General features: G+C 32.5%; 1 protein-coding gene across 5 annotated transcripts in view; it reads right to left on the bottom strand.

Moving 5' to 3' along the window:
- Positions 1 to 13431, bottom strand: part of LOC129965557 (xylosyl- and glucuronyltransferase LARGE1-like) — a 281900-nt gene that overhangs the window by 28216 nt on the left and 240253 nt on the right. The window lies entirely within an intron of this gene.

Here is a 13431-nt window from a genome sequence, read left to right as displayed (position 1 = left end):
CGAAAGTAAATGTTCAAAAATAAAAATCTCTAAATAACGCATTATTTGGATGTTTGATGCATTTTAAAGCAGTATTATTGTATGCAGAATAACGGAGGTAAATATTAAACCAGCGACGATGGCCTCTCCAAGACTTTCTAACATACTCTTTAATAAACTTTCCAGAGAATGCCTTACATTGCATTGTTGTACAATAGTTACGAAATAATAATTTTTGGCGTGAGTATCGCCATTTTATTGAATCTGTCGTGCAGCTCCTGGCGAGTTTTTTGGCGATAAATCCCTGGCAGTATCCGAAAATCGAATTGGTGCTTTAGATACATTTTTCTCAACCGCTTGGAACGAAGATTTGATACAAAATTGCACTTGCAGTTACAAAATCCAATAACAAATATGATATATTCCAGTCTTTGCGTTTTTGAATGAACGCGTTTACATGTTTCTGAAAATAGAGACACAGTCAATCAATCCTTTGATAGATTTGGTTCAAAATTTGAAAAAATGTCTACACTGCAAATGTTAAATCTGTGTACCAAATCTTATCTGTCTCGCTTTCTTCGTTTTGTAACTATCGTGTTACTTCATATACGAACAGCTGGATAGACGAACTTCCTCTGAACAGATGTGACACAAAATTGGATAGAAATCTGAAAATTTTCTGTAAAAACTGTATACTAAACTTCAATCATCTAGCTCAAGTCGTTTTTGAGTTATCCTTATCACAGGTAGACATACGGGCTCACGTTGTCCCCAAAAAATATTTTTTTCCAACTCGCGAAGGTCTGAAATGTGGAGATTCGTCAAAATATCAAGTTCGAATTTTTTGACGATTATTATACTTTCTTTATACTACGTGTACGAGAAAGTAAAAGATAACTTCATAATATATTGATGGCAATAAGGAATATTTTTGGCCTAAAACGTTTATTAGTTTATCTTCAAAACATTATTATTTGCGGATAAAACTTTATTCCAGGTCCAAAATCATTTACAAGCCGTATAAGAATTCTTAACCTAAATAAAATAAATATTATCCTTATTTTCCAAACTGATTCTTTCAGTTAACCCTTTAAAGGGCCATTTTTTCTAGTCATATTATATTAAAATATTTTTAGGCTTGAAATTAGAATAAGAAAAGGGATTCATTTAGTTTATTAGATCAATTTAATTTGATTAATTAATTAATTTGGTTAATTAATAATTAAGTAACAAATCAAGACACATCACAACTGAGATAAAGAACTGAAGCATCTAAGTTTCTGACTTACTAAAAAAATTTGTCAGAACTTATGCCAACCTATATAATTTCATACAAAGATTGATAAATTTGGTGGGAAGCAACTTCCCACGGCCCTAGAAAGGGTTAACATAACTGAAAAATGCAAAAAAAGTAATTTACATTTATTATAGTATTCTTCAGCTAAACATGCCATTTAATAGAAAGATAATGTGTCTACTGGACAGTTAAACAGTCCTTTTTAAAAAATTTACTTTCAAATGGATTCGTTTTCTCTTCCCATTCTCAAACCGTTTCGATACAGTGACTGCAAAAGACGCCATTTTTATTAGGAAATTGGAAAATAATGAAAATATTCTTGGTTAATATATGTGCAAAAGAACTTTGATTATAAGTATGAAAAGTATTTTTTTTAAAAACCACACACACACACACACACACACACACACACACACACACACACACACACACACACACACACACACACACACACACACACGATTTTTTCAAAACATTTTAAAAATAATTAATTTTACAACAATAATTTTCACTACTTTAGTGCTTGTGTTTATAAACACGTGCATTGCAGCATTATTGAATAAGATTTTATGCTCATGTTATCGTTGCTATAAATAGAACAAATTACTTTTTTAAAAGGAGATTCGAACCTTTAATCGAATACATAGTGGAATGATAACGATTTAATAATTATAACAATCTGCATATCTTTATTTTATTTTTTAAATTGTGCTCCTAATTACATAAGTGTCACAGCATAAATCAAAAACTATATTTACTATAGTCGCAAGGGCATAAATCCAGTATAAAGTAAATGAAAAAAAAATCGTTGTAAAATGTACTTATAATATTTTTAAAAATTTATTAAAATGAGTGAAAAAAAGTTGTGGGAACTAAAGCTAATACCAATCGAAAGCTTCATTTTAATGCAATAATACGTCATAAAGTTATTTAGTTAAAAGTTAAAAATTTCGATTGACTTTTAATTAAAAATATTATTTAAATTTTGAAATTTAAAGTTCCTCTAAAACTTGCAAAAAATTAGAAGCTTTTTTATTGAGTACTTACTATCTAAGATGTAACACCTGCCTAAATTTGGTAGCTTAAGGTCCAGAGTAGAAATGTTTTGAACAATTTTAGTATTTATGCATGTCATAATTGACAGACAGTAAGCCAATCTATCAACATTATCATGCTAAAACTACGAATTTTCTATGAAACTTTAGAGCAGATTATTGGATGAACAGAAAAGGCAAAAACCAAAAACATTGAGAAAGAAAACACTACCACTGATAATGCGCGATATCTTTGTTCCTACGGACAGATTTAATAAAATAAAACATTTACAAAAAATATAAAGACAAGAGAGGGGGAAATAAACCCTTAAACATAATTTTTTTTTTCGTAAAGGAATTTTTTTCAACATTCATTAAGTGAGAAAATTCATGATCGAAGAAAACATATCTTAGTACAGCTTTCCAATTAACTAAAATTTAAAACAACTTTTTTCCCCGTAAATAATGAACTTATCTTCCCTTTTCACATTGTTCATAAATTACTAAATAAGATACGATAAGCAATTCATCATGATACAAATTATTATTATTTTCTAGAAAGCTTTCTCCTTTTATATCTTTATCATTAATGAATTTTTAATCATTAGAGAGATCTACAAATGATCCTTTTTAAATCAATAAAAATTAATCACCAGCCATATCATTAACATTGCAAAATTATTCATAAGTATTTTAAAATAGGAAAGATGTACTTAATATTGAAATTAGGTGAATGCAATTACGATATTTAGCTAAAAAGTACACGAGTTTCATTCATAAAAAATATTCTTACTGATGCATTAACAATTTTAATTAATTTCCTTTAGTGCAATCTCACTGAACTTCCACACACTTCTTTTTACAGTTCTGCTACAATTGAAAGCAGCACTTTTATTTTGCTGAACTTTTTTTGGTACAAGAAATACCAACAATAACAGCAATATGCACATCACGAGAGTTTGAGTTGAGCGCTTACACCAGCTAATTCAGTAAGGCAAAAGCACAAGGAAAAATCATGTACGCGCAAGTCGTTGAAAATGTTTGTTCGGAAGAATTTTTTGAAAGAGAATAAATGGGTCAACAAACAATAAGGACGTATCCAAAAGCCTTTTTAAAATTGTAAATTGTATAATGACTGGAAATAAGAAAATCGATTTTAATAACTTTATATGAATCTTAATCAATAATTTTCTTTCCAACTTTAAAAGTTTCCCACAATTAATATTGATAATACAAATAATTCATTACTGAGAACTTCAATAAAGATGCTGCATTATTTTTGTTGAAAGAGCACAGATTCAAAAAACATAGAGCCCCCAAACCATGGCGAAATATCATGAAATCAGAGCTGTATGAAAGTTCATTACTACCCCCCCCCCCCCCCCCAGTATACTTTGAATAGTTTTTGTGAGATAGATTGGGGCCTATCTTTTGAGATCAGATTCCAGTAGGAAAATCATCATTTACAGGTCCGCTGAACGCTAATTCTGCCTTGGATCAAGTGTTTTCAAGTTGGAAATGCGAAGAAGGATTTTCCGTTCAGGAAGCGTATCCTTTATTTAAACTCATTTCAACATTATTAGATCAGCCCTAAAATACCCTTGTGTATCTTTAGATCGGGACGTATATCTGAGAAAACAAAACTAAATTTTTTATGTATTTTGAGAAGAAGCTCCATCCTTCCTTTAATGGCTGCGCCTTTACCTTTATCTGAAGAGAATGTGACACGACCCTTTTATCATTTTAACATTAGTACCAAGTTTCTCTGAAAATAAAACCAAGAGATATATTAATTTTTGTTCCACGAGATGTGTCAACTCGTTTTCAGGAACATCATGAAATATTTACATTTGTTCAGGCGAAAGAATCATAGTTAATATCGTTGATGGAAGTAATCCATCCAATGGTGTGTTGCTTTGACTCATTTCGGGAATATGTTCTTCAACAAGGGCCTGCAGGCACGATTGTCAACTTTGCGAACAACCAAACAGTTGGTTTAGTTTAGTTATATTAACGTCCCGTTTTAAAGCAACACTAGGGCTATTTTGGGACGGACCTCGTAATTTTGAACTGCGGTCAGATGACGAGGAAGACACCTGAGCTGGTACCCCCATCTCCACACCACACCACACCAGCGTTAGGACGTTTGGTATGGCGGATTTTTTCCCCATTACACGACGGTTCTTCGGTGGAATCGGGTCTCGAACCTGAAACCCTACGGCTCACAAGCCGAGACCTTACCACCAGGCTACCGCAACCTCAACAAAACAGCTGGTTCTCTTGTCAAGTATTTATTAATAGATGACATCTTCCAACTAAGAAGACAATGATTCTCGACACGATTCGAAATTACTTTTCTTAATATTTATCTCGTTTACCTGTTGGTTAAGGTTATCGCCATTTTTAAATCATTCAAAAAATCCATTTTAACTTTCTTGTTTACGAAGTATAGAGAAAGTATAGAAATCGTCAAACAATTCGAACTGTTGATTTGGACGAATCGCCACGTTTTAGACTTCCTTGCGTTTGTAAAATGTTCAGCTGTCTGTAACAAAGATAACTCAAAAACGATTTGAGCTAGACTGATGAAATTTGGTATATAGGCTTAAAACCAAATTTGTAGATTTCTATCAATTTTTGAGTAAAATCTGTTCAGAGGAAGTCCGTTTGTCCGGCTGTTTGAATATCAGTTGGGACGATAACTACATATAAAATGAAGAGAGCTAGGAATATAAAATTCGGCACAACAGATTTAACATCTTTAGTATAGACGCCTATCAAATTCTGAGCGAAATCCAACAAGAGATTGATCGCCTCCCGGTCTGTACTTTCAGAAGCATGTAAACACGACAACTCAAAAACGCAATGACTGAAATCTATCAAATTAAGTGCGTGATTTTTGCGACTTTAAGTGTAGTTTTATGTCATTTTTTCTTCTTTTGCAGATGGGGGAAGGCTTGTGTAGATTTTCACATTTCGGTTTTTGTACTCGAAAGAAAAGTCCTTCCTTTTGCACTTATGTTAAATGAGGATCACAAGATAATTAAATCTAAGCTTATTAAATAATCAAGACTCTTAATTAGTCACAGTGAGTTCGTTACTTAACAAAAGTACACGCGCAGCATTTCATATTACTGGCCCAAACCACACATTACAATCCATGATTCCATCTAATACTTGTTTTTGTTTCTTGTGGCACTTGTCATGGACAAGCCCGCTGTTCAAAGACAGCCGGTTTAAGCCTGAGGAGGGGGGGGGGCGTCTCTTGTTTTTATAGTAGCGCCAACTAGGGCCAAGAGTATGACTTAGCTATTCACGCATCACTCATTCGCTTGCACAACCCCTTTTTACAGGAGGGCACATTCACACATCTCACAGATAGAACAACGGAAGAACAACCACGCCCAAACCGGGACTCGAACCCGGGACGCTCAGATCACGAGGAAGACGCGCTACTCCTATGCCAGGACGCCGGCTATCTAATACATGCTACGGCTTATTACTTTATTATGCTCTGTTTTTGGAGACACACTATAAAAACGATTCTTCTCTAGGGATGTTCCCTTTATACTTATGAAGTGAACAGAATTAAAAACGTTTTAATGATAAAAAAAAAAAGTGTGAATTTTAAAACTCCTTAGCTGGATTTCTTTGAAACTTTTTTTTTTTTACTTTAATAGTAATTAAATTAAGAAATAAACAAAAATTCAACCACGTAAGAATATACTTATTAGTATGACAGTCCCAATTCTACTCTTTCATCTTGATGTTGAACGGTAAACAAATATTCTTTCAAATTTGAAAAAACGACAAAAACCATCTCCTATCACATAAAAACATCTTCAAAGAAAATTCTCAGATTTTTGAAAACAAAAATACACAGACATTTCAAAGGTTTTCAAACAGACTGTTTTCAATGGATGGGGGATAAAAAACTTCCCCACCACTCCCAGAAAAGTGAATAAAGGTCGCTCTTTTCCTCTCTTTATCTCAAATGGCTTAAAAAACACTTTCAACTATTTCAATAGAAAATAGATAAATTCAAAGTTGAATTTAAAAATCTGAGTTTTTATGAAATACTGTCAAAAATGATAAAATGAGAGACGACATTCTTTTAATCCCGATCTTTTTATTACCAATGAAATATTTGATTTAAACAGTACTCTTTCATAAAATCTGTTTTTGTATTTTTTTGGCCACTTATTTTCTGAAACGTTTTTATAAATGCATTTGATTCATAACAACCCCTTCCTCCTATTTTAAAGCAAATTTTAGATATACAGATAAGATATAAAGTATACAGTGCCAATAACTTGTACAGCAGAATCAGTTAAATAGACAGAGAATTCTTTTAATTAGCTTATAGGAAGAGTCTGCCGGCGTCCTTGTATAGGGGTAGCGCATCTTCCCCGAGATCTGGGCGTCCCGGGTTCGAATCCCGATTCGGGCGTGGTTTTTCTTTATCTGTGTTCTATCTATGAGGTGTGTGAATGTGCCCCCCTGTAAAAAGGGGTTGTGCAAGCGAATGTGTGAGTTTCATCTTCATATGAGCTAGAAGTCAGACTTCTGCCCTTGGGTGCTCAGGGGTCTTTACCCTCAGAAGCTACTGCACCTCGTTTCCGAGGTAGCGCGGACATGACATCATCATCATCATCATTGGAAGAGTCTTAAAGCCAAAAATATTTACTTATATTTTTAGTCAATAAATGAAAGGGTTAAAAAGTTGAGAGTAGTGTCAATCAAATTTTCTTAATATAAGGTACTGTAATAAAATCAGGATAATCTTTTTCCTCCATCCTAATATCAGTTTCACTTGGACCCAGTTTTAACATAGATGTTGAAATATACTAAATTTATATAATAATTATAATAGCAAATTTTTAAAAAAATGATTTATAGCATAATAGTTTTAAATATCATACTTTCCTAAGCAAATTTTAATATTTTTCTTACAAATCAATTTAAGAAAGACAGTCAAATGCATTTGTTTGAAAATGCATCGAACTAGCAAACGTGTCTTTTGTAACATTACAATTAAACTTTAGATAAAGCAGGGGTTCCCAAAGTATTGGTCGTGACTCAAGGCTGACTCGCGAGAAGGTTTACAACGTATTTATATCTTTCCTGAATTTGGAAAGGTGAGATGTGGGCTTAAAATCCTCAACAAGTCACAAACTAGCAACACTTCAAAAAAAAAAAAAAAAAAAAGCGTAATATTTAAACAAGCAGATCGTGTCAGTCAGTTCAGATCCCACCCACCTAATAAAAAAAATCCCTTTCATCATTAATGTTCAATTCACTTTGCATATGTATTTATTTCGAAGAGATTCGTCATAATTCGTGTAAAGATTTATTATATTTAATAATAATAAATACATTTTCTTCATGGAAGTCCCTTTATTTTATCTATAAAATCTTCTTTCTTAAAAAACGAATACTGTTCATCTGAAAAAGATATTGCACCGGAGATGAAATTGGCAACAATAGATTTGGTTTCATAAAAATAGTCGAACTGTTTAAAAATTTGGAAACCTCTGCTATCAAGGATATCACATGGAATACAGCGACTGGACAATTTTATTTTAAACGAATCTGTTAAAGGTAAATGAGAAACACATTCTTTTAAAAATTCAAATTCCTTTTAAGGAGCCCAATAAGACAAAATCTCTCAGAACAAAAATAAAACCATAAATTGAGATACTAAGTTAAAAAAAAAACTAAATGTGAAATTACCGATTAAAAAATTTTACATTAAAATAACTCCAAGCAAGCTTCTAAAATAAAATAAGCAAAAACGATTTCAAGGGGAAAAAACACACACAAAAAGAATTGAACAGCACGTAAGTTGAATTCTAAACTCAAATATATAGCCTGCAGTTTAAAATAATGGCTGCCATACCTTTCAATTACCTCCTCTATTTCTACAAAAACGAAAATACCTTAAAGTTTGATTTACAACAGCGTAGTTCTCATAGAATTAAAAAAAAAAAAAAAAGCCTCCCTTCTCCACACCGCCCATATCTCAAAGATTCACAAGTTCTTAGCAAGCGTTTACACAAATAAATCCCAATCTCTTCCAATTCATAAGACAACGACTGGCGGCTGTTCCAGAGGCGGCGAGTCAATTGAGATGGATTGAGTAATTAGCTACCAATTATGTAAATGAACCCAGGGAATCGAAACGCGTCCCTCCCGACCTCGCAGCGATTTTAAGCGAGGATTATGAAGATTAAGATATGACACAGGGAAGGTTCTTTCTGGAAATTCTTAAAAGCGCGGGGTGTGGAATTACAGGAGGAGGGATTAATGCGCGGCAGCAAAACAAACTGACTTTTAATATTCGCGGAGGAAAATGTGGTGGTGGTGGAGTGGTTTTCTTTTGAGTACTAGAAAAGGAGCAAGCGAGGGGGGGGGGTGATTTTTATCGTTTGGGCTTAACTAAAAACGAACTTCGTGATTTACAGTTTAGTTTATATAATTGCAAGAATTATAAAGCGTCTTGGAAGATTAAATACTTTTTTTACAAGAAGTTCCTTATCATAAATTTGCATTTTGTTAAGATTATTTTAATAAAAAACTGCATCGCCGTAGAGTGAATCATTACGTTTAATTAGGCTCATCAGTGTTGTTTAGGTCTTTATTGTAATAAGAAATTAAGTGATGGTACCCATTTTATTACTCAATATATTACTGTACACGGGTGACGGTTTTGCTCCGAGACAAGATGTTACATTATTGTATATATTGTACATTGTATATGTTTTAAATGTTCTTCAAATGCACACATGTGAGTGTTGTTTAGGTTTTCATTGTAATAAGAAATTAAGTGATGGTACCCATTTTATTACTCAATATATTACTGTACACGGGTGACGGTTTTGCTCCGAGACAAGATGTTACATTATTGAAAATACACTAATCATTGTGTATGTTTTAAATGTTCTTCAAATGCACACATGTGAGTGTTGTTTAGGTTTTCATTGTAATAAGAACTTCAGTGATGGTACCCATTCCATTACTCAATATATTACTGTACACGGGTGACGGTTTTGCTCCGAGACAAGATGTTACATTATTGTATATATTGTACATTGTATATGTTTTAAATGTTCTTCAAATGCACACATGTGAGTGTTGTTTAGGTTTTCATTGTAATAAGAACTTAAGTGATGGTACCCATTCCATTACTCAATATATTACTGTACACGGGTGACGGTTTTGCTCCGAGACAAGATGTTACATTATTGAAAATACACTAATCATTGTGTATGTTTTAAATGTTCTTCAAATGCACACATGTGAGTGTTGTTTAGGTTTTCATTGTAATAAGAAATTAAGTGATGGTACCCATTTTATTACTCAATATATTACTGTACACGGGTGACGGTTTTGCTCCGAGACAAGATGTTACATTATTGAAAATACACTAATCATTGTGTATGTTTGAAATGTTCTTCAAATGCTCACATGTGCATGAAAATGACATTAAATTAGATCCAATGCAGACAAAATAAAATAAGAAAATTTTAAAAAAAATTCCACAAAATAAAACCCATACCCTAGAAATAGACAAGGAGCACAAAAACGAAAAGTCTTATATCGATGAACATACGTGTAAAAGTCATAGATGACCACTGGAGAGTATAGAATGACCTTAAGTGAATTGGTAAATGGCAGTGAGAAAATAGGAAGAATAGCATATACTGATATAGCATTTAGTGCAATGATAATTTAGTGAAATGGGCAAGCAGCAAAAGAGGGTTTCAAAAAAAAAAAAAAAAAAGGGAGCTCCAGAATAAGCCGTTTCTCCGTTTTCATTGAAGCTGCATCGTTTCTAATTAAAATTCATTATGAGCAAACATCTTCCGATGTATAATTTTCGTAATAAAACCTAATGTCAACAAAATTCTCAGACAAGAGTGTGAGTAATCGTTTATTAATATCGGATTGTCTCCAGCTTATAAATTGTGCTATAAAAAAGGATACAAAACCTTTCCTCTGCAACTCAGTGATGTATAGAATTTCACTAAATGTGACTTAGAGAAGCAAATAAAAATTTAAACATCTTAATTGTTTTAGCAGCATAATCCAGAAGTATACTCTTGAAAGATTAGTTATCGACCTATGGATTGAGTGGTCATTCAGTGTATTTCTTTTTCTCATTAAGTTTCTTTTGCATCACATAAAAAAGTTTCTGAACCTACTCATGTCTTAACTACCTTTGATGACCCAAAAATATCTTTATTGCGTTTCTTTTCTATTTGATTACCGTTAAAATTTATGTTTTCTATTTTAACGATTCTCATTCTTTTCTGTTGAAAACTTAACCATTCTAAAACACGATTAGCTGAGTAGAAATGCATCGTGAAAAGAAGGTTAAAAAAAGTGGTAGTAAAATTAATGGTTGAAGTTTAGTCGCTTTATCTTCCAGCATTGACAACTAGCAGACAAAAAACTATTAGAAAAATCAAAAGACTATAACAGATCAACAGAAATTGGAAAAGGATCAGAAACCAAAGAACAAGAAATAAATTTTAAAATACAATAAGAGGAACCGGTAAGTTATAAATCTCTAATGACAAAAGATAAAAACTTTTTGCTTTTTCATAGATCAAACATCTGGAGCTGTGTGTGTGTGTGTGTGTGTGTGTGTGTGTGTGTGAGAGAGAGAGAGAGAGAGAGAGAGAGAGAGAGAGAGAGAGTTTTAGTTTAGTTATATAAACGTCCCGTTTGAAGCAACACTAGGGCTATTTTGGGACGGACCTCGTCATTTTGAACCACGGTCAGATGACGAGGACGACACCTGAGCTGGCACCCCCTCTCCACACCGCACCAGCGGGAGGACGTTTGGTCAGAACGGATTTAACGTGCAACAGACCCCCTTACACGATGGTTTTTCGATGGAATCGGGTCTCGAACCTGAAACCCTACGGTTCCGAAGCCAAGACCTTACCACCAGGCCACCGCGGGCCCTGAGAGAGAGAGAGAGAGAGAAAGTGAGAGAGGAGAAAAATACATCAGAAAAACATTATTTTACACTTATTATTCCATAAATACACTGCAAGTATATACAGTAATTTTTAAAAATTTTAATTAATTCGAATTTACATATTCAAAATATTTTAACTAATTTTTATTTAATTTACATAATTTAACTATTCTCAAAACTTACTACTAGGTGGCGCCAACTTTATATATTGGTTATTTATTTACATTTATTGATTATTTTATAATAAAATTCTGAAAATTAATTCGATTTAATTAAAAAACAATTTTATAAATTTTAAAACAGCTTAAAAATCAGTTCAATCTCAATTTTTGGAATTATCGTAAAAAAAAATGCCAAATCTCATTTACATTTTAATTAATTAAAATTTTAATTGAAATATTAAAAAAAATCTTGAGTTGCACATTCTCATCCTACAAAATATATATGTACCGATTTTATTAATTCTAAGTCCAATGGCCTATTCTGTATAGTTCCAAAACACACTTATATTATTCTTTAATATTATTAGTGACTGTCTTCGCTACCTTAACTAATCTCAAAAATGTTACTTTTATAATTAAATTCCTACGATGGCATTTTAATAAATAAAGTTTTATTGAATGTTGAAACAACTCTCGACACGATGTTCTTTTAATTAACTAACGTTCCAGCTGTTTGATATGAAAATCGTTACTGAGGACTTTCGAACACAATTAATTAGAATTTTGAATGATTTATATGCAGGAAAATCGTCTGCGTTTATATCTAGTAAGCATTATTTCATTTGTTAAAAAGAATGCTTTAAGGTATGCAATTATTATAAACAATTGCGTATCAAAACCATATCGTAAATGTTTCGCATCCATATGTTGAATAATTAAATCGAAATACAAACATCTAGAAACATGTCACATCATTAAAACAATGTTTGTTACAGAGATGTTGCAAAACACTTACTTTTTCTCCGCTTTTCCATTTCAGAAATCGCATTTCTCTAATGGACAAGAGAAAAGCATTTTAACTGTCAGCATATTTCTCCGGCAGACATGTTAATGATGCAGTTGCGAGTATATCGCATTTCAAAAAAACACCTGATTTCAACAAGATTTTTCAAAGTTTAAAATGGTAATGACTTGGAAAAAATGACTGGAAAAAAAACTGTTTTCCATTTTACATTGATTCGTTTTCTTTTTCTTAATATCTCGAAAAACAAATCTGGCCGTTAAAATTCTATTTAAGGTATTTTGTTTTATATATAAAAAAAGGTGTTGGATGTTTTTAGATAGCTTTTCTTTCTTCATTTTTGGTACTCCAGAAATCAATAGCAGTAGTTTTAAAGTAAAAAAGAGATTTATGTGTGTTGGTTTTTTAATGTAGATATTTTTTTCTCAGAAGAAAATTTATAAGGTTAATGTTTAAATTATAAAAACACTTAAACCTACGAATGGTTACATATTTTTCTTTCGTATGGAATATTATTTTTGAGAAATAAAGCATCTGAATTTAGCTTTTAAATGCAGACATTGTTTATTCTTTCATACTATAGGTGAAGTGGGAAAACCAGGAAACACAGGAAATGGAATGATAAAAAATATTTTTAATACAGTGCACTTTCAAGCATTCGGTCCAATTTTCTTTATCATATTTAATTGCAGAAGGCGAGACATTACGTTGGCAACACTACCGAGGCATTGGAAGAGGGCATATGCTACGATCTTCTTATGTGCCGTGTGCGAAATACTAGTTGTGACAGGAAAAGAGTAGTGTTCTGCTCGTTGTCCATTGTTTCGTCAGGGTGCAACGAACCTCAAGTGTTGCCGCTGTTCCTGATTATAACTGCATAGTACGCACAGGATTCGTAAATTGTTCTTGGGGTATGCTTAATGTTGTTTTTTTTAAATACACAACAGTGAAGTGTACAGAGTTCATGTTAAAATGTGAACAATTTATACCCTTTAAATTATTTTCTCTAAAAAATTCTTTCAATGCAGGATATAAAAGAAAACTTCTATTTTAACTCGACACGTTACAGGCAACTGCTTCTATGATTCACCGGATCGCGGCCGCGTTCACATTTTACTTGGTTTGAGATAAACGGAGGGCTTAGTACTCAATAAGTGAATTGGTTTACG

This window comes from Argiope bruennichi, chromosome 1 (assembly GCF_947563725.1).
Source record: "Argiope bruennichi chromosome 1, qqArgBrue1.1, whole genome shotgun sequence".
In the NCBI taxonomy this organism is placed as follows: Eukaryota; Metazoa; Arthropoda; class Arachnida; order Araneae; family Araneidae; genus Argiope; species Argiope bruennichi.
Note: the sequence above shows the minus strand (reverse complement) of the source record. Positions and strands in the feature narration are given on the sequence as shown.